The 26,177-nt window shown below is 38.7% G+C and overlaps 1 protein-coding gene and 1 long non-coding RNA gene across 7 annotated transcripts in view; one reads left to right on the top strand and one right to left on the bottom strand.

The window, feature by feature from the left end:
- Nucleotides 1-26,177, bottom strand: part of SH3RF1 (SH3 domain containing ring finger 1) — a 176,657-nt gene that overhangs the window by 111,293 nt on the left and 39,187 nt on the right. The window lies entirely within an intron of this gene.
- Nucleotides 1-26,177, top strand: part of LOC129481229 (uncharacterized) — a 33,508-nt gene that overhangs the window by 3,908 nt on the left and 3,423 nt on the right. The window contains exons 3-5 of one of the 3 annotated variants that reach the window (XR_008657296.2): nucleotides 13,190-13,349; nucleotides 21,618-21,800; nucleotides 22,315-22,454. This is a non-coding gene — a long non-coding RNA (uncharacterized lncRNA). Of the gene's footprint in view, nucleotides 1-13,189; nucleotides 13,350-13,475; nucleotides 13,542-21,617; nucleotides 21,801-22,314; nucleotides 22,455-26,177 lie in introns of those variants that run through there. The other 2 variants (XR_008657297.2, XR_008657295.2) reach the window with 2 other exon arrangements.

Genomic DNA, 26,177 nt, shown 5'->3' on the forward strand with positions numbered 1-26,177 from the left:
GCCTGTAATTCTAGCACTTTGGGAGGAAGAACTGGGATCACTTGAAGCCAAGAGTTCAAGACTGGCATGGACAACATAGTAAGACCCCATCTCTCTTTTTTTTTGAGACAGGGTTTCACTCGTCACCCAGGCTGGAGTGCAATAGCATGATCGTAGCTCACTGCAGCCTTGATCTCCCAAGGTCAAGCCATCCTCCCACCTCAGCCTCCCAAATAGCTGGACTACAAGTGGGTGCTACCATGCCTGGCTAACTTTTTTCTCTACAGTAGAGATAAGGTCTCGCTAGGTTGCCCAGGCTGGTCTCAAACTCCTAAGCCCAAGCAATCCTCCTGCCTCAGCCTCCCAACAGGCTGGGATTATGGGCATCAGCCACTGAGCCTGGCCAAAAGACCCCACCTCTACAAAAAATAAAAGAATTAGTCAGGCATGGTGGCATGCTCCTGTACTCCTAGTTACTCAAGAAGCTAAGGCAAGAGGGTCACTTGAGCCCAAGAGTTTAAGGTTACAGTGAGCCATGATCATGCCACTGTGCTCCAGTCTAGGTGACTGAGTAAGACCCTGTCTCAAATAAATAAGTAATTTTAAAATAATAAAGAGAAATGAGATCTAATTTCTGGATATTATACCATCTGCTAAACCAAAATTCCTACATTTTAAAACAAGTCATATACCAAAACCTTTTAGGATTAGACTCTGGCCTCTGAATCAACAATACCCTAAGAAGAACTGCAAAGACTAGAATTCTGTCCATAGAATGTGGTCAGCTCTGCAGTGGTCTTTCTCATTCTTGAGGCAGTCCAGGTTCTGGATGCTTCCAGCTTTGCTGTGAAGATAAACCCAACTCTAGAATGTGATGGCTGGGCCAGTCCCAGTCAATCTACCTCTACGTAAGACACTTGTTTAGAAAGCTCCCTTTTTCTTAACTCCTTGTCTACTATGTCAAAAGCCAAGACTCAGCAGAGGACAAGAGACAGTTGTTTATACAGGTGCCACTTTCTAAAGGGTCCTCACAGAAGCAAACCTCTCCCTCCCGCAGAGCTGGACTCAGATCACAGGACTAATGACACCATGGGGGGTGTCAGTAGGGGTGGGGGGGGATCCTGCACCAAAGAGACAAGCAGGGTCCTGGGAAGAGGGGGATGGGAACCAAAACAAAATTGAATGAGCATAGACTCTACTTTGCCAGGCTTCCACATCTGGGGGTAAGATGCTATGCACTAGGTAACATGAAACATACCAAAATAAAAGCACACTTGGAAATGTAAAGATTGAGCCCAGAATTGCTTATTTAAGTCCTCAAGTTTTATTTTTTTTTCCTAAAAGGAAACCACATTCCTTCACTAACTCTCCTTCATCCCCACCCCCACTGCCTGACCCCAAGTAATAGCCGTTTCTGTCCAGAGTTTAAATGACCTCTGCCCTTCCACCCAGTTTATCTTCTATAGGAATTTCATTCATCCTTTTGTTGCCCACAGGAACACATTGTGCCCTCATTTTCCCTCTCACTTTTAATCATATGCCTAAAGAAAGTCTTGTAGTAGGCAAAGGAAGCAGCAATGGGTAGGGGAGAAAAGATGAAAATTAAGTCTTACTGTGATAAAATTATACCTCTTTTTAGTAAGACAGACACAAAAGTTTCTTAAAAATGTGAGTGAGTGTGTGTGTGTATGTGTGTTGCTATCAAGTCAACTATTTCTTTCCTAATGATATAATAATAAATAATTATTTTCATTCCTAATTACTAAATTAAGAACATATAATCTAAAAGGCAATTAGTCATCTTAGTTATACCAATTTCACTCTGTCTTAGTGCCCCAAGGAGAAGAGCAGATGACACACACTTGAGTTTTGAATCAGGCATCAAACATCTAGTCTGAAGCTGCATCAGGCTTGCCTTATCTCTCTGCCTCCTTCATTCAGGTCCAGCTCCTGGAAAGCTACCCAACATTCATTTCAAGTCCTTTGTAATTCAAGGGAAAGCCAAGAAGTAGGCGTGGGCCTACACAGAAACCCCTGGGCATGAATAAAGATTTGAAAACTTTTCTCAAGATAGTTACTGTGACTAAAAAAATAAGCAAGGGACTGAAAAAAAAAAAAAAAAGAAAGAAAGAAAATGAGACAAAAGACGAAAAACACACCAAACAAAATAAAAAATAAGGCAGTAGGGCAGGGCGTGGTGGCTCACGCCTGTAATCCCAGCACTTTGGGAGGCTGAGGCAGGTGATCACTTGAGGTCAGAAGTTCAAGACCAGCCCGGCCAATATGGTGAAACTCCATCTCTACTAAAAATACAAAAATCAGCCAGACGTGGTGGCGTGCACCTGTGATCCCAGCTACTCAGGAGGGTGAGGCAGGAGAATCGCTTGAACCCAGGAGGCGGAGGTTGCAGTGAGCTGAGATCATGCCACTGCACTCCAGCCTGGGTGACCGAGCAAGACCCTGTCAAAAAAACAAAAACAATTGAGGCAGCAAGTTATAGAAAAAGACAGTGTCCTTTCAGCCAACTTGTCCTTCAGTACTCAGATAAGGATCCACTTCATCCAGGATGCTTTCCCTGATGCCAAGTCAGTTTAAGGTATCGTCCCCTAGGAACTCTCCTACTACATTCCTCATCCTACAGTACCTATCCTCATGGACTGTAATTGAATAGTTAACAGTCCACCTTCCCTATTGGAATAACAGAGTGAGGACAGGGACCATATCTTGCTTGTAACTGTAGTATTTTCAGTATCAACATTAAGCTCATGGTGAGAGTCAGTAAGCATTATTAGAAAAGTAAACAATATAAGTTCAAACCCTGGTCCCACCATTAACTCACACTGTGACATAAATATACTCAAGTTTCCTTATCTGTAAAATGAAGATAATAAGATAGATAACACTGTAATGTACCAGAAAGTGTTGGTGCAATTCATGGCATACAATAAATGTTAACTGCTTTTTCTTCATGCCCTTTTTTTTTATTTTTGGAGACAGGGTCTCACTCTGTTGCCCAGGCTGGAGTGCAATGACACAATCACGGCTCACTGCAGCCTTGACCTCTCCAGCTCAAGCGATCCTCTCTCCCTAGTCTTTCAAGTAGCTGGGACTACAGGCACACGTCACCACAGCCAGCTAAATTTTGTATTTTTTTTTTTTTTTTGTAGAGATGGGGTTCGCCATGTTGCCTAGGCTGGTCTCAAACTCCTGAGCTCAAGCAATATGCCTGTCTTGACCTCCCAAAACGGTGGAACCACAGGCATGAGGCACCATGCCCGGACTCTTTATGCCATTTTATTAGTTCTCAAACCTCTATTCTGTAGGTCTTTTCCTGCCTTCCTCTCTCACTAATGCATCTCCTTCTCACCTCCATCTGGAGTCTTTCTGCTATTTTACCCTTCTCTCCTCTTGCCTTTCCCTCCTACTCTCCTTTCAATATTTATTTCCCTTACATATTTGCATCATCTTACCATGAAGAATTATTTGCATTTGAAAACTGTGAGCTTTACCTTCTAATTCACATGAAGACAAAACATCTTATATGACTGCTTGGCTCATACTGCAGATATGCTTTAACCTACGATTATATGTAGAATGATGAAAAAATTTGAGTAAATGCTAATTCTATAAATTACAGTGAAACATTATGCAGATTTTAATCTATCACTTCCAAAAGTGGTGTAAGCCTCTTTTAAAATTAAATAAAACCCTACTAAAATAGTTACATTTACCTAAATTATGAATGAAAAATTATTTTCTTTTCATAATAACATGTTAAATTAAGTTTAGCCTAAAGTGGCCTCCTTACATATTTTAGGTTCTGCCTAAAAGTTTCTCCGTGCATAGTGAACTGTGACCCGACTGGATGTGTAAAAAGACTGTAACCTACCCTTGTGTCAATCACTGAGTTTCAGCCAATTAAAGGCTGTTCATATCATATTCAAATAAGGTTCAAAACATCAAGCTGTAATGAAGACAGTTGTTTCTGTACCTCAGTTCCATTTTCTGTACATCACTTTCCTTTCTCTGTCCACAAACCTTCAACCATGCACAGTGCCAGAGTCTCTCTCAACCTATTCTGGCTCAGGGACTGCCCAATTTGCAAATTGTTCTTTACACAATTTAGTTTGTCTAAGGTTTTACTTTTAACACATGCATAATTTAGCATAATTATTACTTAATTTTTGTGATGCAGCTTTAATGCTCTCAAAAAACCCTACTTCCTCAAAACGGATTTATTTTTATAGAACAATGCAAATAAGGACAAAAGACAAAACACTTATATCCTTAAACCCAAAATCCCATAAAATATCTCTACTGTCCTTTGGTGAGCAGGATTTAGTATTATGACCCACTCTCCAAAGAAGAAACTAGCCGAGCATGGTGTTGAGCATGGTGGCTCATGCCTGTAATCTCAGCACTTTGGGAGGGCAAGGCGGGCAGATCACGAGGTCAGGAGATCGAGACCATCCTGGCTAACATGGTGAAACCCTGTCTCTACTAAAAATACAAAAAATTAGGTGGGCGTGGTGGCAGACGCCTGTAGTCCCAGCTACTTGGGAGGCTGAGGCAGGAGAATGGCGTGAACCCGGGAGGCGGAGCTTGCAGTGAGCTGAGATTGGGCCACCGTACTCCAGCCTGGGCGACAGAGCGAGACTCCATCTCAAAAAAAAAAGAAGAAACTAAATCAAAGAACACCAAACTACCACCTCTCCATGGAGAACTTAGAATAAGCAGGTTATCACAATAGCACTTGTCTACTATGAATAAGGGACTAGTCTAAACTGCACTTAGTACAATTCAAATGAAGGCCTGCATGCTTCTACAGCATTTTTCATAATTAAAAGGGGGGAAGTGCTATGAACAATTAAAGCCTAGATACAGATGTGTGAATGTATGTGTGTGGTTTATGGATGAAAATATTCTCAAGTTTTGTTTCAGTATATGTCAGAGAATTTGTCAGATGCCAATCAAACTGGCACATCACACTGACTCCATCCCAAGTCACCATCTGGATAACTGCACTCCTGACACCATCTCTTGGAGAGGGGGCTTTTCAATATAATGAAAATACAAGAAAAATTGCAAAAGTCACCGTTACATGTTTTTTCCCAAATGTAACTAATCATTTCACCTGTCATTCCACTACTTAGTTTTTTGTTAATAATGTTGTAAGTAATAAATAAAGGTTTCTATAAGATCTTGTTTTCTGATTTTTTTTTTTTTTTTTGAGACGGAGTTTAGCTCTTGTTGCCCAGGCTGGAGTGCAATGGCACAGTATCAGCTCACCGCAACCCCTGCATCCCGGGTTCAAGCAATTCTCCTGCCTCAGCCTCCCGAGCAGCTGGGATTACAAGCATGTGCCACCATGCCCAGCTAATTTTGTATTTTTAGTAGAGACAGGGTTTCTCCATGTTGGTCAGGCTGGTCTTAATCTCCCGACCTCAAGTGATCTGCCTGCCTCAGCCTCCCAAAGTGCTGGGATTATAGGTGTGAGCCACCGCGCCTGGACTATTTTCTAATTTCTAAAAGATTCTCTGAAATATTTAATCAATTACAAAGAAAAAGTAAAACTTTCTGGCTTGATACAAGAGAATGACACAATAATCCCAGGACTTTTTAATATTTAAGCAAGTATCTATATGTTTTTTCCCTTTTCATAATTTCCTTCAATTTTTTTCCCTTTTAAAAAGACTCTTTTACAGCAGTTTTACGTTCACAGCAAAACTGAGCAGAAAGTACAGAGAGTTCCCATATACTCCTAAACACAGCCAAGCACAGCCTCTCCTACAATCAATATCCCTAACCAAAGGGGTACATTTCTTACAATCAGTGAACCTACATCGACAAGCATCATCAACCTATGTCCACAGTTTACATCGGGGTTCCCTCTTGGTGTTCTATGCCATGGTTTTGGAAAAACGTTTAATCACATGTATCCACCATTACAGAATCATACATTATAATTTCGGTGTTCAAAAAAATCCTCCATGCTCAACTTATTCATTCTCCCTGCCCCTTAACTTCTGGCAACCACTGATCTTTTTACTATCTCATAGTTTTGCTTTTTCCAGAATGTCACATAGTTCAAAGGACATCTTGGTTGCTTCCAAGTTTTGGCAGTTATGAGTAAAGCTGTTATAAATATCCATGTGCAGGTTTTTGTAAAGACATAAGTTTTTGACTAACTTAGGCAAACACCAAGCAACGCACTAGATCATATAGTAAGAGTTATGTTTCATTTTGTAAGAGACTGCCAAACTGTCTTCCAAAGTGACTGTACCATTCTGCATTTCTACCTGCAATGAATGAGAATTCCTGTTGATCCACATTCTCACCAGCATTTAGTGTTGTCAGTGTTCTGGATTTATGTCATTCTAATAGGTACATGGTGGTATCTCACTTTAATTTGCATTCTCTAATGACACGTGTGTGAAGCATCTTTTCATATCCCATATGTATATCTACTTTGGTGAAGTGTCTGTTCAGGTCTTTTGCCCATTTTTCAATCCAATGGTTCATTTTCTTACTATTGAGTTTTAAGAGTTCTTTGTACATTATACATTTTAGCTAACAGTCTTTTATCAGATATATCTTTCACAAATATTTTCTCTTAGTCTGTAACTTGCCTTATATTCTCTTGACAGTGTCTTTTGCAGAGCAGAGTTTTTAACTTTAATGAATTTCAGCTTATCGAATGTTTCTTTCATATACTATGCCTTTAGAATGCATCTAAAAAGTCACCACCAAATCTAAGTTCATCCAGATTTTCTCTTCTTGGAGTTTCATAGTTTTGTGTTTTAGATTTAGGTCTGTGGTCCATTTTTAATTAATTTTTGTGAAGAGTATAAAGTCTGTTTCCAGATTCGTTTTTTTGCATGTGAATGTCCAGTTACTCCAGCAGCATTTGTTGAAAATACTGTCTTTCCTCCATTCTATTATTTTTGCTCCTTTGACAAAAGGTGACTTGTCTATATTTATGTGGGTCTATTTCTGGGCTCTCTAATCCAGTTCATTAATCTGGTTTGTCTTTCTTTCACCACCACCACACTGGCTTGATTGCTGTAGCTTTACAGTAAGTCTTGAAGTTGGATAGTGTGAGTCCTCTTAGTTTGCTTTTCTCCTTCAATATTGTGTAGGCTATTATGGGGCTTTTGCCTCTTCATATAAACTTCAGAATCAGTTTGTCAATATACACTAATATAGTTTGGATGTCTGTCCCCTCCAAATCTCATGTTGAAATGTAATCCTCAATGTTGGAGGTAGGGCCTGGAGGGAAGTGTTTGGGTCATGGGGGCGCATCTCTCATGAGTAGCTTGGTACTGTCCTTGCAATAATGAGTGAGCTCTCACGAGATCTGGCTGTTTAAAAGTGTGTGGCACCTCCTCCCTCACTCTCTTGCTTCTGCTCCTGCCATGTGAGGTACCTGCTCCCACTTCGTTGTCTGCCATGAGTAAAAGCTCCCTGAGGCCTCACCAGAAGCCAGGCAGATGCCGGCACCATGCTTCCAGTACAGCCTGCAGGACTGTGAGCCAATTAAACCTTTTTTTCTTTATAAATTACCCAGCCTCAGATATTCCTTTATAGTGATGCAAAAATGGACTAAAACATCCACAAAACAATTTGTTTGGATTTTGATTGGGATTGTGTTGAATCTATAGATCAAGTTGGGAAAACAAACTGACGTCTTGACAATATTGAGCCTTCCTATCCATGAATGTGGATTATCTCTCATTTGTTTTTTATTTCTTTCATCGGATTTTTGTAATTTTCCTCGCACAGATACTGCATGTTTTGTTAGATTTATAGCTATAAGTATGTAAGTCCATATATATGTGTATATATATATAAGTATTCATTCTTTTAGGTGCCAACGTAAATGGCAATGTGTTTTTAACTTGTAGTTTCATTTGTTGATGCCATATAGAAAAGTGATTGGCTTTTGTGTATTAACCTTGTTTCCTTCAACCTTGCTAATTGACTAATAAGGACTAAAAAAACTTCCAGGAGTATTGTTGTCAATTCTTTTGGATTTTCTACGTATATTATCATGTCATCTGTAAACAAAGACATTTTTATTTCTTCCTTCCCAATCTTTATACCTTTTCTTTTCTTTGTCTTATAACATTAGCTAGGACTTCCTGTATAATGTTGAAAAAAAGTGGTGAGAGAGGACATCCTTGTCGTGTTCTTGACCTTAATGAGAAAGCTTCTCTTTTCTCCATTAAGTATGTTGTTATCTGTAGGATTTGGGGTAGATTTTTTTTTTAGCAAGTGGAGGTAGTCCCGTCTAATGCCAGTTTACTGCCAGTTTTTATCAAGAATGGGTGTTGAATTTGGTCAAATTCTGCATCTACTGGTATGACCATATAGTTTTTCTTCTTTAGCTTGTTGCTGTGATGGATTACATTAATTGATTTTTCAATGCTTAACCAGCCTTGCATACTTAGGATAAATTCCATTTGGTCATTGTGTATAATTCTTTTATACATTGTTGCATTTGATTTGACAATATTTTGTAAGATTTATACATCTATGTTCATGACAGATATGGCATTCCTTTTCTTGTAATGTCTTTACCTGGTTTTGGTATTAGGTTAATGCTGGCCTCATACAGTAAGTTACAAAGGATTCCCTCTGCATCTATCTTCTGAAAGAGACTGTGAAGCATTGGTATAATTTCTTCCTTCAATGTTTGGTAGAATTCACCACATCTGGGCCTGGGGATTTCTGTTTTGGAAGGCTATTAATTACTGATTAAATCTCTTTAATAAATATAGACCTATACAGATTGTCTCTTCACTCCCCTCACTTTTGTTTATTATTGAAGTTTCATTAATTTCTCTCAGAAACATCAAATTCACAGATTTATTATCTGTAAATATGTGGGATACTAACTTGTTTTCTAATAGTCAAGTAATGTACTTTTTGTTTTGTTTTTTTGTTGTTGTTTGCTTGTTTGTAACTCCCTGTGTGTGTAAAGTGTGAAGGGTCTCACTTCATTGCACAGGCTGGGGTGCAGTGGTGCAATCATGGCTCACTGCAGCCTCAACCTGCTGAGCTCAAACAATCCTGCTGCCTCAACCCCCCAAGCGGCTGGGACCACAGGCACACACCACCATGCCTGGTTAATTTTTGTATTTTTGTAGAGACAAGGTTTTGTCATGTTGCCCAGGCTGGTCTTGAACTCCTGAGCTCAAGAGATCTGCCCACCTTGGCCTCCCAAAGTGATAGGATAATAGGCATGAGCCACCATGCCCAGCCTAATAGTCAGGTAATGTAGTATCTGTGATATACGTTAGCTATATTTGTATCATTAGTTTAAGGCGGGCAAAATATTACTACTGAATCTTTAGAAGTCCATATTCTTAGTTTGTTATAACACATTTGGGAAAAAAGAAATAAAGAAATAAAAATAAAAGTCTATATTCTGAAAAAGCTTCGAAAAAATTGGAAATTATAATGTTTTGGAAATTATAATTGTAAATTATGAAGTTTAAGCATTTAAATATTTTTATTATTTGTCTTCATGAGACCTAAATTAAAGATATTCAGCTATTTTTAATTTTTTTCTACAAGATTTTCATATATATTTTCTGGCTAAAATTTTCCATAACTGTTCTTGCTCCTTTTATTGTTGTTGTGAGGATAAATAAAATCTATGCATTTACTACCATGGAGCACGTAAGTGTCTGTTCAGAAATAAGAAATGCTTTCTCCGCCAGGGATGGTTGCTCACCTCCATAATCCGAGAACTATGGGAAGCTAAGGTGGAAAAATCAATTGAGCCCAGTGGTTTGAGACCAGCCTGGGTGATGAAGTGAGACCCCATCTCACTCAAAAATCACTAATTCAAAAATAATTTTTAGAAAGCTAGTTAATTGTCTTTAGTATTTTTCCTTCTATTTATGTTTTTGACAATTTGATATTTCATTTTTCAGCATTATAACTTATAATAAAGCAAAATACTATCTAGTACCTTGTGCAGTACACTTCCCATGGTCTTCCATTTTTAAAAAGTGAGTTTGGGCTAGGCACAGTGGCTCACGCCTTTAATCCTAGCACTTTGGGAGGCCGAGGCAGGCGGATCACTTGAGCTCAGGAGTTTGAGACCAGCCTGAGCAACATGGCGAAACCCCATCTCTACAAAAATTACACACACAAAAAAAAACAGCCAGGTGTGGTACAAGCCTATAGTCCCAGCTACTTGGGGGGCTGAGGTAAGAAGATCGCTTGAGCCCAGGAGGTTGAGGCTGCAGTGAGCCAAGACCATGCTATTGCACTCCAGCGGGGTGACAAAGTGAGAGCCTGTCTCAAAAAAAAAAAAAAAAGCGAGTTTGAAATTTAAAATCTTCTTGCTATTTCTTATATAGTCAGACAAGGCTTTGTTCAATACCCTGAGCTGGGTTGGCTAGACAGGACTAGCACTAGACCTGACCCAGAAGTAAAGGCAATTGTGGGAAGAGCAGACTGACCTGGGAAGAAATCTAGAAGCCAACGAGCAGAACACCAAAGCTTGTCACTGGGCAACAGAGAACTGGTCCAACAAAGCTGTCACCATCAGAAATGTGTGTCACCAGGTCAGAGAAACAGGAAATCAAGGCAGGTAACGGGAGACAAAATCAAGGAAAGTCAGTTGGCAAAAGGGCCCATGACACTAGTCTGGAACTCGGGTAACTGAAAGAATAGGAAATACTAGAGACAGAAAGAAAAGCCTAAACCTGAAAGGTGTACAAGACAAGTTACTAAACCAGGGGTTCTGGACAAAGGAATAAGGCAAAGGACTACAAGGTCCTGGCTAGCTGAGCACCAGATATGAGGAATAAAACACTGGCCTGGGAGAAGGGAACAGGGAGTTACTCTTTAAAGGGTACAGAGTTTTAGCTGGGGAAGCTAAAAAACTCTATAAATGGATTCTGGCTAGCGATGGTCGCTCAACAATGTGAATGTACTTAATGCCACAGAACCATATACTTTAAAATGTTAAGTCTTATGCACATTTTACCAAAAAACAAAAAAAAGTTTAATGAGGAAAAATGTTTTCCAGCTTCATTGATCGAAGCCACTGGGTGTCTTCAATTTCCCTGAGAACATTCCTGTGGTTTTCCAAATCATCACAACACAAGTAATACTCTTCTAGATTGAACTTCCAGCAAGAAATTAATTTAAATGTGAATGCTATTATCCCTATGGGGAATAAGCAGTAGCCAGGGTTTGCATCAGAATTGAGTTTGATATAGTCATTTTTATCTTAAATGTGTATGTATGAATGTGTGTGACATATATTAATATATTATATATTGATTATACATATATCAATATGTTAATATGTATAATATATGTAAATATATAAACATTTTAATATTCTATCTATAATATAGAATGTTTATATATAATATAGAATATAAACATATTCTATATTATATAGAATATAGAATATAAACATATTCTATATTTTATAGAATATAGAATATAAACATATTCTATATTTTATATAATATAGAATATAAACATATTCTATATTTTATATAATATAGAATATAAACATATTCTATATTTTTATATAATATAGAATATAAACATTCTATATTTTTATATAATATAGAATATAAACATATTCTATATTTTTATATAATATAGAATATAAACATATTCTATATTTATATATATGTATATATATAGTGTATATATATATGTATATATATAGTGTGTATATATATATTTGCCCCCAAAACAAAAGCAAAACACTGGCCTGGTGCAAAAACTCCTTTTACCCTTTCCCTGAAGCCAGGAGAGCCTGGGGATAAGATTCAGTCACTCACAGGGAAGGGCAGCTGCAGAGCAGGGACGAAAAGTGAACACCACCATCTCAATCCAAAATGCAGATAAAGCCAAAGACTAATTTAAGAATTAGAGCAGCATTACTGCCGTTTTATAGCTGGTGAAAGCTAGTACTGAAATACATATACGAGTATGCAAACTAGGTAGCGTCACAGTCAATAAATACATGAATTAATTGATTCATTAATGGAAAGAAGCATTTAAGAATAAAAAATGTTAAGTAAAAGTAATCCAGAAGTAAAATTTTGCTTTAAGTAATTAGGAGTCAATGATTCATTCAAGGTACCTTCAATATATAATAATTTACAGTACTTAGCAGTCAGACTTCTTAACAGACTTTGCTCTCTAAAATACGCAAAGAATCATGATTCCTCCCTCCAAATACAACTTCCCAAAAAGTTACCAGACTCAAACTCCTTAATAACCCTTTCTTAAATAACAGAGAATTCACAGTAAGCTTAATTATCTGATTACCCAACTCACAAAAAAATTACAACGAGGAGCTGATAGACACAAGCGTAAGAACAGTGGAAGAGGGAACAACTGACCTCTACAGAAGACAGAGAAAACCCCAGAGTCTATATTAAGACAAGGTGCAATAATGAGTATACATACTGGCAATCCTAAATCATCAGGAGAGGGTTAATTTATGCCACATCATTTCTGTTCAATCAATGTAAGGAGTACTTGATGTATTTAAGAAAATATTTAATAAAAATTACAGAAATTTAAAAAGAGCTCTTGTGTTTGGCGTAACAAACTCCAGTTAGGTATATATTCACCCATGAGAACACCTTATTTCCAATAAAGGAGTTATTACTTTATTTTCAGGTTTTTCCTCCTAAAAGAAACTATTTCAAAGCTATCAGAGATTATTCGCTTACAAAAAAACCCCAAAACCCCCAAAACTAATGTACTCTCCTCTGAGATCTCTAACCAAATATTTGAGGGATGGTGTATAAGGGGCAGCTTGTGTTTGTTCTTCCTTGTCTACTGTTTTCCATTTCCTTCAGGCCTATTTGCAGGCAGAGGGCCAGTAGACAGCTGCTCTAATTACTCAAAGAACTCAAACTCAAGAACTGTGTGTTCATGCGTTCTTGCTGTTCAAACCAGGGGTTTATAAATTTTGTAGGTGAGAATGCTTCTTCATTTTTATCCCTCTACTACTTTCTCTCATTAATTATTAGAAAATCAATTATCTACATGTCACCCTGTATGCAATCATTATTCACTTAAATGTCATGCTTTTTATTCCTAGATTTTTATTTCATCTCAAATGACTAAAATGATACTTGGATAGACAGTTTGTTATTAGCAATCAACTTCCAGGCAATCAGTACAAACTAGCATGTGGTACTCTAAATTACAGGAAAGACAGAAGAGAGAAAAAAAGAAAAGAGAAAGGAGAAACATGGGTTTTGCTGCAAAGAAATACCAAAATTATTTCAAATCAGTCAAAGTGAATCATCTGTCTACCAACATGCCTCATTTTTCATTGTCTATTGGTAACTTAGAAAAAAGTAACTAATGTAAGGAATAGTTTTGTTATAAAATGTGCATAATTTTGACTGCTTTAATAATGAAATTTAAATTCACATGTATTTCTTTCTTTTCTATGAACTTCTTTTATCCATAACTGGAAAAAAAATGTCAAGTGGTGTTCACAGCTAGCTGACGCTTCACATGAAGACTGAAGAAGAATAAATTTCACTTTAAATACATGTTCCTTCGCAAGTTCTATGATTAAATATTTACGCTAGCTTTCCTCGGTCAAAAATGAAAGAACCCAATGAACTTCTGTTTGATCCTCTCCTCCACAGGATAAATTTTCCTTTTTCTAGTACATTTAGAGTGCATATTTTGGCAAGTGTGGACTAGGGAGTGGGGAAGGTGTTGGGGGTGGGGAACACTTGCTTTCTTCCATGAGAGCAACCCCTGCCTGGCCTTTGGAGAGATTTTAGCAATTCCCAATCCTGCCCCACTTCCAGCAGTCTGGGCACCTGGGCACCCAGCTCCAACGGGATTAGCTTTCACTGTACTGGATTCCTCTGTCAAACAACTGACCCGCAAACTCTATAGTTATCATCATGCAACACAAAGCTTGAACATACTAACAATCGTTACTATTCACTAGTGTGTAATGTACACAGGAATGTGAAATTACATGGAAATGCAATCCGGAGTAAAAATCTAAAAATTCATACATTTTATTAGGTTAGTATTTATAATTTCCAAAAACAAAGTCATTGAAGAGGTCATGATTTTTGTTAAGATTAATGAGATTAAAGGTCAGGCACAGGTTAAATTTGCCTTCAAGGCATAAGTTTAGCAGACAAACAATTCTGGGTTAGTTAAAAGTACATGGTCTTTGAACTCTCATGTCGAAAGAGCTGAACGTAACTAAACTTTAATGTGAAAAGGTCTCAACTAGTTAATCAGAAATGAGAGGCGCACATAGCATTTTATAGTGTTCGATTTGCTGACACAACATCATTCTGTGCTCTCTAGTGAGCAAGAGTAATCCTCAATAGCATTAAGACGAAAGGCTGAACACAAAACCGCAGGCAAGTCAAGTAGTGATTTTATTCTTTTTGTCATTTTTCTTTCAAGTGGAAGATCCCTAACACTCTCTGCTCCTGACAATGTTTATAAACAGAACTCTGAGAAGCATCTGAATGTAAAAAAAATAGGTCTCTCCAACAAACTGTGATAGACTATCAACCAGCTGAGTCCTCTTCCAGATGACATGGGGTTGGAAGTACTTTTAAGACCTAGTTTCCACAAAAATAAAACTCTTAAAATTACTCAACTTGCTGGGTCTGATCCCTATGAAAGAAAAATAGTATATAACATAAGATATACCATAATCAGTTATACCAACAACTCAGTTCCGAGAAAAGTTTGAAAACATTAACATTGGAAAAGAAAGTTCAATCAAAGACATGCATTAGGCTAAAATGTTCTTTATGATAGCACTTCATTTTAACATATAAACACTATGCTCCTTATAACATACCTTGTAATCTATAAAATAAAGGCAACATATTTTATGTCTGATAATAAAAAAAGTTAACTGTCAAATCCTAGATGACAAAACACCTTTTACTCCCTAAAATTTGCCCTGAATTTTAAAATTCATCACTTATGTAATATCTGAATTCTACAACTCTGATAGCCTTTTATTAGCAGGCTATGTAAAGATCCAAAATCGTTACATAGTACAAACAGTGAACTGCTAAGCTAAAGTATAACCTTTTTGCTTAAGTGGATAGACTAAAGTAATAATAGACTACGTAATACAAACTTCTCAAAGTAAGCCTTCCTCCCCTCATCCATCCAAAAAAACACTACTAACAGTTTTTCCTTGAACATCTATACATTATCAAGTGTAGGTGTCTACTATGTAATAATAATATATATTCAATCCATCTTTTTGGGTTTTCTTAAATGTAGGCTGATCTTCTGCCCAAGGCATAGATACTGCAATAGAAAATCAGCAATATGACAATTATAATATGCTCTTAAATTATAAATCATTAGGCTGGTCATGGTGGCTCACGCCTGTAATCCCAGCACTTTGGGAGGCTGAGGCAGGTAGATCACTTGAGATCAGGAGTTGGAGATCAGCCTGGCCAACATGGTGAAACCCCATCTCTACTAAGAATACAAAAAATTAGCCAGGCGTGGTGGCAGACACCTGTAGTCACAGCTAGTTGGGAGGCTGACGCAGGAGAACTGCTTGAACCTGGGAGGTGGAGGTTGCAGTGAGCTAAGATTGCACCACTGCACTTGGTGCTGAGACTCAGTCTAAAAAATATATATATATGTATTATATATACATATATTTTTTATATATATTTTTATATATATATATAAATCATTAACTCTTCTGTATATTTTGACAACTTCCTAAGAGGAATTTAAGACAATAGAATTTCATTCCAAATTAATAACATCATTAGATAAATACTGTAACAAAATAATAACAAAGTCTCCCTCAATAAAAGTGGAATAGTAATCTGAGGACAAATTTCAGTCAGTTTATTGCTTCCCTTGTTAATCTTTCACCTTCTAAAACGCATTTTACAACTAAAACTGAGAACTTATGTTAACAACTCTCTATTTTGTGACATTTTAACTTTAATGGAACATGTTTATTCCTTCCTGCTCCCAATGACACTTCCAATACATGAGTTCAGCTAAGAAAACTCAGTTCTAAAATGGCAAGTTCTCAGCTGTCTATGAAGCCAAATGGGCGGCTATAAATGCCTGTGTGGACAGCACCCCTGTCCTCGCATGGATTTTTATGAGGCACCATGTGGCACCCCTCGTGGTTTGCCCAGCTGCAGCTCTTCACAAGGCGGGAAACACATGTGACATTGCCTCCAACTTCCTCTGCCTTCCCAAGTGGCATCACTCCTCCAACATGCAGACTCACTTTAAGGCACTGACCCTGGACCTTCCTGGGGCCTTTCTGCCAGGAAGACATAAAAGAACATCTATTCATTCCATTGACAGGTAACAGACCCTCATCAAGCACAAGGTGCTGCGCTCAGCATGTAGGGATAATAACATGCAATGGCCACTAAGTATGGATCAGAAGGGAAGATAGAAATATAAGCCACCATACCTCTCAACAAACTGCAGCACATGTAATAAGAAATACACATCACGTTCTATGAGAGTTCTGAGGCACTGGCAAGATCAGAGAAGGCAATGTGAAAGGGGTAGTGGCTAAAATGGCCCTAAAAGGATCGGTAGGAATTAGAGATGCAAATAAAGTACACTATGGATAGTTAAGAAAAGACAGGGAAACCAGAGCGTGAGGCAGGCAGGAGAGAGACATCCGCTCACTCATTCAGTCAACAAATGTTTACTGAACATATGGTCCCAGATGTGGGGGATACACCACGACACACCATGAATAGGACAGGCAGTCACTGATTGCTTGGAGCTTACTTTCTTTTTTAAAAAGTATTTCCTTCTTTCCATGTTCAAAGATCTAAAGGAGCTTACTTTCTAATGGGGTGAAGGGCAAACATATCAACAAATAATTATAGAAGTTAATTTCAGGTTGTGATAAGCACAAACAAAAATAAACCAGGGTAAGAGCACAGTGGCTGGAGACAGATAATCAATAACAATGTGATATATGAGCAGAGACTGGATTCAAGTGGGGAAGAGGTGATCCTAAGGAGGGGAGCCAAAAGAGCACAGGCAAAAACCCTGGGGCAGAACAGTTGGGCATATTTAAGAACAGCTAGAAGGCCAGTGTAGCTGGAAGAAAATACGTGAATCAAAGAGGTAAGAGATGTTGCTGGAAAGATAAGTAGAGGTAAGAATGAATGTTTCTCCTTAAGGCACCATTGACATTTGGGGCAGAATACTGTGGTCTTGGTGCATTTAGCATCATGGCCCTTGTGGCACTAAATGCCAACAGTACTGTCCTTGTAACAATTTAGAAGCTCCACTAATTTCTAAACACTCCTATGAGGGACAGGAAGCAGGCAGTACATCCCACTGAGAACCACTGAGACAGATCCTGTATGGCCTTGTGGTCACATTTATGATTTTGTTCTGAGTGTAAGGAAGAAGCCAGCAGAGAGCTATATACAGAGGAAATGGCGTATTGCCTATTTCTATACGGCCATGATCTAATTTCCCTTTTTTTTTTTGAGATGGAGTCTTGCTCTGTGGTCCAGGCTAGAGTGCAGTGGCGCAATCTCGGCTCACTGCAACCTCCACCTCCCGGGTTCAAGTGATTCTCCTGCCTTAGCCTCCCAAGTAGCTGGGATTACAGGCTCGCACCACCATGGCTGGCTAATTTTTGTATTTTTAGTAGAGACGGGGTTTCGCCATGTTGGCCAGGCTGGTCTCGATCTCCTGACCTCAGGTGATCTGCCTGCCTCGGCCTCCCAAAGTGCTGGGATTACAGGCATGAGCTGCCGCCCGCGACCTCTAATTTCTATCTTTAAAAAATGTCTCTGTCTACTACATGGAAAACTGGCTCCAGGGGGTAACAGTAGCTGCAGGGGTAACCAGGTACAAGACTACTGCAGTAATGCAGGAGATTATGACAGCTTGGCTTGGGGAGGTGCTCAGATGTAATAAGATGAGGAGGATCTTGAAGACTGAGCCATCAGGATTTGCCTAATGCAAATCCTAGCTGGAGCAGAGTATTGAAGAGGGGAAGTCAAACATGAGGTTGGAATGGAAAATTGGGGCCAGATTCCCTGAGGGCCTAGAAAGCCAGCCCAAGGGACATGGAGTCTCATTCTGTAACAGGAGTCTCATTCTGTAATGGGGTGCCCAAGGGTTTTATACTTTAAGCAGAGTAATCCAACAGCAGTTGGGAAAGAGAGACTAAAAAGAGGGAGACCAGCTCAGACAGAGAGAGACCAATTACCACATGCCTGGGAGTAAAGAGGGCAAAGTTCTGCATTGATGAATTCAAAAGGTATTACCAAGACAAGGTTATTGCCAGTTAATGACTAGCTGACCCTGAGATTTAACCCTGGGCAACAGAAGGATGACAGGGACATGACCAAAGCTAAGCATCATGAAAGGAGAAGAGGATTTCAAAAGGAAGGTAGTATGACCTGCTTCGGCTTCAGACATATTAGGTTTGAATGCTGGCCAACCTCACAGGTAGGAAAGTCAGCTGGATTTGTGGAACCAGAGCTCCAGCACAAGTGGGGGCTGGAGGCAATTGTTTGGGAGTTATCAGCAAGATGGTGACCCCTAAAGTCACGAGACGGAAAGAGGATCACCACCAGAGAAAAGGCAGACGTCACAAAACACCTTAGATAGAACGCTAGGGACATGAGGAAGGGAAGAAGTCATTTCAAGAATCATGCTGTGTGCAAGACGGTTAAAAGCAGATGTAAAGGAGGGTAAACTGGGTAAAAGGCCAATGGATTTTGTGACTAAGAGAGTCTGGAGACTGTCAAGACTGCAGTTTCATCAAGACAGAAAGGTGACTGCAGTGTTAAAGGAAGTGAGTCAGTCTGAGGAAATGTGGATGAGCCTACACTATTTTTCAAGGATTGGTTATAAAAGGAAAGTGATAAAAGTGATGGTAGCTTGAAGGAGTAGCAGAGTTGAGGGAAGGTTGGGTGAGTGTGTGTGTCTTAAAAGTAAAAATAATTAACTTACAGAGCTTAAAGAGCAGAATCCAGTGGAGAGATTGAAGTTGCAGGATGATATGACCCACCAATGACAAGAAAACAGAAGAGATGAGCAGAGACATGTTACCCTTAGAAAGAGGAAGGGACACCTGTTCCTCTGGCAGATAAGGGAAGATGATCAAGCAGTGGCTGCCATGTTGCTGACAGCCCCCTCAAACACAACAGAAGAGACAATGAATAAAACTATTATATATATAGCAACACACTTCTGATAACCACTTCTAGGAGAAACAATATTCTGACTAATGCCATTATTCTACTTAATGTCGTGACATCAGAGCAACCAAATGTTGTGACTCATAGTTTGTCTCTTTTGTTTAGTGCACTTAATATGAATGAAAGAGGTAGGTGGATAAGTACCTTTGGTAAGTGAATGAAGAACCCCCTAGACAATGCAAGTCACGCTATAGTTAAAAGAGTATATTTTCTTTCTGAAATTAATTTAAACTCCCACTTGGTTTGTCTTTCACAGTCACTTGACATTTATAATTCAGTTGCAAATTCACAAATCAAAAGCATTCTGCGTTTCATCACAGTTGTCATGTCTACATATCAAGGTTTTCCTGGTCACCATAACACTACCATTCCATAGCAGTGAAAAGCAAAATACATGGAATGCTATAATGAAGAAAAATTTGAGGGAGCCTGATTTAAAAAAAAAAAAAAAAAGAGCAAGAAAGATCAGAATACATAAACTAAGTAATTAATGAGATCATCAAAGCCCATGCTAATCTCATTTAACCATTCCTTACCACCCTACAAAGAGAGATACAGAAAGGCACACAACAGCAGCAAATGACTTTAGGTCAGTAGCTTTTTAAAAAATTGGCCACAATGCACCATCAATTTTATAGGAAACTATTGTAGATAATAAAACCTATCTTTGTAAATCTATTTTATGCAGTATGCCAAAACTGTCAGTGAAGCTAAAGTCTTATAATAACTGTGATTGGGATGATGAATTGAATGTGTTAGCCTAGCATTAGTCACCTAATTCTAAATCTAAATTGTACTACCTCAGTCACCTAACTGCTTTTAAAAATACATAAGAGGCCAGGTATAGTGGCTTATACCTGTAATCCCAGCACTTTGGTAGGCTGAGGTGGGAGGATCACTTGGGGCCAAGAGTTTGAGACCAGCCTGGTCAACATAACAAGACCCTGTCTCTATAAAAAGTGAAAAACTAGCCAGGCATGGGGGCACAAATCTCTAGTCCTAAATACTAGGGAGGCTGAGGCAGGAGGATTGCTTGAGCTCAGGAGGTTGAGGCTTCAGTAAGCTGTGATCATGCCACTGCACTCCAGCCCAGGTGACAGAGCAACACCCTGCCTTGAAAAAAAAACCACATAAGAAAGAACCAAGAGTTTAATTAATTCCAATTAGAAAATGATAAGAATGAGAAATAACAAAAATCATTAGACTATAACATCAATCAATAACCTATTTCCAAAAAACTCTGAATTAAACACTAAAAAATTTGAAATGGCAAATGAAAAACAACTATTCCCTATTTCTTATATGCATTTGAAAAATGTTCCTTCAAAAATAAGCTGTATTTATCACCAAATATTTCATCTTTCACTGATAGGTACATGACAAAGTGACTCATGTACTATCCATGGACTACAAAAATATGTAGTTGTCTTAACAGGTATCAGGCATAGAGTTGAAATTTACGCTTTAGAACTTGTAATGGAGCCCACAGCAATAGAATGTTTAAAATCTGAATTAGCATTTGATATTCTGAAACAACATTTGCCAGGGGTAGCTGGGATCCCTGGGTGTTCCATCACATCTATGCATTATTTATTTTACTATACTACCATACTGATCTACAATTACTCTCTCTGTGTGCCTTTCTCTACCAGTGGCCTGGAAACAACTTACAGGTAGAAAGACCACATATCTACAGCCATAGAACAGTGCCCATCGAAGCCAGACCCAGTTACTTTTAAGAGGAATGTCAAAGGGCTATGGGACAGACAGTGGAATTTCCCATAGGAAGATGCACCATCCCTGGACACAAGAACAGAGTTTATTGCATTTTTCAATTCAGGAAGAGAAACTTTTCAAAATAATGTCACAAGAGCGAATGAAGGGAACTCTACAAATCACAGAGTCATGAAGTGATTCAGAATCCCAAATGCCTGATCTGAATTCTATTAAGGATTTAATTTCCTATAAAAGTAACATAATGCATTTGTAACTACTATTTTGGTTCACATAGTTATCTCCCTATTCTACTTCTTCAGCTGTTTCCAGGAACAGCGAGCAGACCATCATTGAACAGAATATGTATTAAGTACATATTCTAAATGTATACCTTCTGCAAGAATTAAAAATCTGCACTAGAAAATATTGCCTACACAGGCAGATAGTCTTCAAACACAAGTAGACCATCTAAACATATTTCAGTAGACATGTGTTTCCCACAGCTGCTGTAACAAATTAGCACAACTTCATGGCTTAAGATAACACAAATTTGTTATCTTGCAGTTCTGGAGGTCAGAGTCCAAAATGGGTCTCTGTGAGCTAAAATCAAGGTGTTGGCAGTGCTGTGTTTTTTTCTGGAGGCTCTAGGGGAAAAATCTGTTTTCTTGCCTTTTCCAGCTTCCAGAGGCTGCCTGCATCACTTGGCTTGGGGCCCCTTCCTCCATCTTCAACAGGAGGTTGAGTTCCTTGTCACACAACATCACTCGGACCTTGTCTTCTGCCTCCCTCTTCCACTTCTAAAAGCCCCTGTGATTACACTGGACTCATCCAAATAACCCAGGATCATCATCTCCTCTCCAGGTCAGCTGATTAGCAACCTTAACTCTTTGCCATGTAATTAACACATGGCTCTGGGGATTAGGATGTAAACATCTTGAGGGGAGGGAAAGGGAATGACACACTAGTCTGCCTACTGCAGCATGTAATCGTCCATCAGTACACTTTCTATTTTATTTTTCATACAGACTCACAGACATATACCATACCCATACCCAAAAGTTTTTTAGATTTCCCTTCCCTAATTTGATAATTCTAGACTAATTCTAATGAATACTTCCACAAGTGTCTCCTATAATTTTGTAATGTTAGAATTTTACTTTAAAAAACCAAAAAAAAATTCTGTTCTTCAAAAAAAAAAAAAATTCCAGATGGTTCCAAGAGTGCAAACCTGAAAACAGCTTAACCTGATTTATTTTTTTAAAAAAAGGCATGACAGTCTCACCAGGAAAGAGCTCTTTTAGTTTACAGGGTTTGATATGTACTATAATCATACTTAAGAGTTTTGTTTTGTTTTTTGTTTTCTGTTTTGAGACAGGATCTTGTTCTGCGGCCCAGGCTGGAGTGCAGTGGCTTGTGGAAAACTGAACTCATCTTTATAATTCTTTTTTTATTGAAACTTACCTAGAATAATTAACATTTGAATTTAATTAAAAACAATTCTTTTGTCAAACTTAACCCAATTCTCCAATACTTTCGTAGGTCACCTTCTTTAATAACAACAAGAGGAACAATTTTCTGACTCTTCAAAACAGCAATCTAAATATAATACTTTATTGTACAACACATGATGTCTTTTTTTGTTTCCCAAATTGTGTTCCTTAGAACACTTGGAAACATAAATTGGTATACTACCCCCAAAAAAAACCTTCAGTGGCCACATACATTTGGAAAAGGACGCATACCATGCCTCCCTTTTAGAGGGTCACAATGCATACTAAGTGTTAAAAGTCCTCTAACTTTGCTTAACATCACTGTTTTCAGAACGTTTTCCTAACATCCCTATAAATAACCTGGGCTGAAGCAAGAAAGTGAGAAGTGAATACTAATGTAGAGCATATCTCCACAGAGTATTACTCATGAGTAAGCCCCACAGCTTACTCATCACAACTAGGAACAAAACCAACCCCACTTTATGCTCCTGAGAGTATACGACGGATGAAAGGCATTTCAAATATCAAATGTCAAATCAATGCCAAATTGCAACTACGATTAATATCTACTTGAAACAACACAAATATGAAAAGGCTCTGCTGTCTCTAATTGTATTTATATGAGTGGGTCATTTAAAAAACAATGCTTGGCCAGGGGAGATGGCTCATGCCTGTAATCCCAACACTTCAGGAGGTGGAGATGGGTGGATCACTTGAGGTCAGGAGTTCGAGACTAGCCTGGTCAACATGGTGAAACCCCGTCTCTACTATAAATACAAAAATTAGCCAGGCGTGGTGGTGCATGCCTGTAATCCCAGCTACTCGGGAGGCTGAGGCAGGAGACTGCTTGAACCCAGGGGCGGAGGCTGCAGTGAGCCAAGATCATGCTGCTCCAGCCTGGGCCATGGAGTGAGACCCTGTCTCAAAAATAAAAATAAATAAAAATAAAATTAAAAACAATTTTTAATTCAATATGACTTTAAATGGCACACAGCTAAATGAACCTACCCATGTTTATAAAGAATCCAAATGTATCTGATTCAAAATACTGACCCTCAAATAGAGCCGTAGATGCCCCATCCACTACACATAAGCAAGAGACAGATTTATGAAAAGCATTTCAAAATGTTTTTTCCTTCATACAGAGTAATAAATACTCAAAAGGAATTAAGGTTAATTCTAAAGAGATGGGAAATTTCCTTTAGTTTTCATTTGTTTTTCTATAAAATCTAGAAATATTTCAATCTAAAATAAAAATCTCAAAGCTAAAAGCATTAAGTATCAATTATTCAAATATTACTGGTTCCACGCTGGGCACAGTGACTCACACCTGTATTCCCATCACTTTGGGAGGCCAAGATGGGCAGATCACCTGAGGTCAGGAGTTCAAGACCAGCCTGGCCAACATGGTGAAACCCCATCTCTACTAAAAACACACAGATTAGCTGGACGTGGTGGCACACACCTGTAGTCCCAGCTACTCAAGAAGCTGAAGGAGAATCATTTGAACCTGGGAGGCAGAGGTTGCAGTGAGCCGAGATCGTGCCATTGCACTCCAGCGTAGATGAGAGAGTGAGACACCGCCTCCAAAAAAAAAAAAATTACTGAGTCCCCCTCTAAAAAATTCTATTAAAATGACAATTATTTTTTAAGTTTATAGCCCTCAAGTATAAACAATAGGCTCAAAAGGTTGAAAAACGTGTCTTGGTCCACTCCTGTGAGGTGCTAAAATGTAATCAAAAGGCCACCGGTGCTAGGGCATAGTAAGGCTACTTACCTTCCCAGAGCCCAAGTTTCTTCATCTGTAAATAGAAGGTGGTCATAATACTTACCTCATGGGGTTGTTGTGAGAATTAACTGGGTTAAAGTATACAAAGCACTTAGAATAGTACTGGCACATAAGCATTCCACAAATGTGGCCCATTATTACATTATTGTTGTTCTTACTATACTTTTTCTGGTCGTGTTTGTTATCCCAAATTTGTTACTCATAGATAAAAAGGAAAATAAGGTTGGGTGTGGTGGCTCATGCCTGTAATCCCAGCACTTTGGGGGGCCAAGGCAGGCAGATCACGAGGTCAGGAGTTCGAGACCAGCCTGACCAATATGGTGAAACCCTGTCTCTACTAAAAATACAAAAATTAGCCAGACGTCATGGCGCACGCCTGTAATCCCAGCTACTCAGAAGGCTAAGGCAGGAGAATCACTTGAACCCAGGAGGCAGAGGTTGCAGTGAGCCGAGATCACGCCACTGTACTCCTGTCTGGGTGACACGGCGAGACTCTGTCTCAAAAAAGAAAAAAAAATTTTTTTTAAATAAATAAATAAAAAGGAAAATAAATTTCTCCTACACTCAAGATTCTAAATAACTTAGTTTTTCCTGAAAGCTGCTATAGAATACTCACTCCTCCATCCAACATAACCACCCACTATGCGTTACTGCTCCCTTCCAAATCACCTGGACAACTAACGCCTCTTTCTACTTCTGCGTGAACCATCTGTTTTCAATTACTGACTCATTCACCTAATAGTCATCAAATACCTACTACATGTCAGGTACTGTTTGACATTAGACATTCAAGGATATCCAAGTATCAGGTCCTGTCTTTAAAAACCTGTTATTCTAGAAGGAGAAGAAGGGGGAAAATATTTCAACAATTTAAATTTTTTTCCTCTAATGGAGACATATCCCAGACATAGTATTAGCAAAAAGGAAGACCTTACTGCCTCCACTGAAGAGAGAGAGCACCAGGCCAGGTTTCTGGTTAGGTAGACAGGTACTGCAGGACAGGACAGTTTGCAAAGCTAGGCATACAGGAACTGGCTTACAGCATTTTAAACACTGGATGGCCAGGGTGGCCAGTATGAGCGCTAGTAAGCACCAGTGAGGCAAGAAAGGATATCAGACCCAACAGGCTCTTGGAGACAGTGCCAAAATTTTTGGACTATTGTTAAGGAATTTTAAAAGGGAATGATGTTCAAATCCACATTTGGGAAAGACCACCATAGCAACGTGAAGAATGAAATGGAGGAAGCAGAAACTAGAAACAGGTAGACCAAGTCAGTGAGCTTCATGTTTTTCACAGTGTCTTAGAAATTAGTTCACTGTTACCATAATTCTGTGTGGAGTGAGAACTGTTATCCATTTGTAATGGATATGAAACAGAACTTCAAAAAGATCACAAGACTTGCCCAAAGTCACATAATAATGAATAAAAGGCTGAAATGGCCTCCAGAATCCAAGACTTCTCATCCCACTGGTCCTTTCTATCCAATCCCTAGAGGTTAAAATAAAGTACAAACTTTGGTCACATCCTATCCCAGAGCAGTAGTTTGGCTGGAGCAAATGAATTCAACTTTGCTTGAGTTAATGATCAGATACTTTCTGGCTGTAACAGCATGAAACATATATCATAGCTAAATAAAATGGGAGTTGATTGGGTAAATTTTGATAAACTGTGCTTTAATCCTGAAAAATGGCTGCTACTAGGTATGTTTTTACCCCTCTTCAGTGATACACTTCAAAGCCACAAATAACGTTCATGTCCATCAAATAAATAAGCAAGACTTCAGTTTAATCCCTAAACTCTCAACATACAATCTACTAGTCTGCTGATCAGTAGTGTGAACTGCCTGGTTGTAAATATCAAGCCTTCGTATGCAGCACACTATATTAATAGTAAACTGAGCTGAGCGCAGTAGCTCACACCTGTAATCCCAGAACTTTGGGAGGCCGAGGCAGGCCGAT

The sequence above is a fragment of the Symphalangus syndactylus genome, chromosome 4 (assembly GCF_028878055.3).
Source record: "Symphalangus syndactylus isolate Jambi chromosome 4, NHGRI_mSymSyn1-v2.1_pri, whole genome shotgun sequence".
Taxonomy (NCBI): Eukaryota; Metazoa; Chordata; class Mammalia; order Primates; family Hylobatidae; genus Symphalangus; species Symphalangus syndactylus.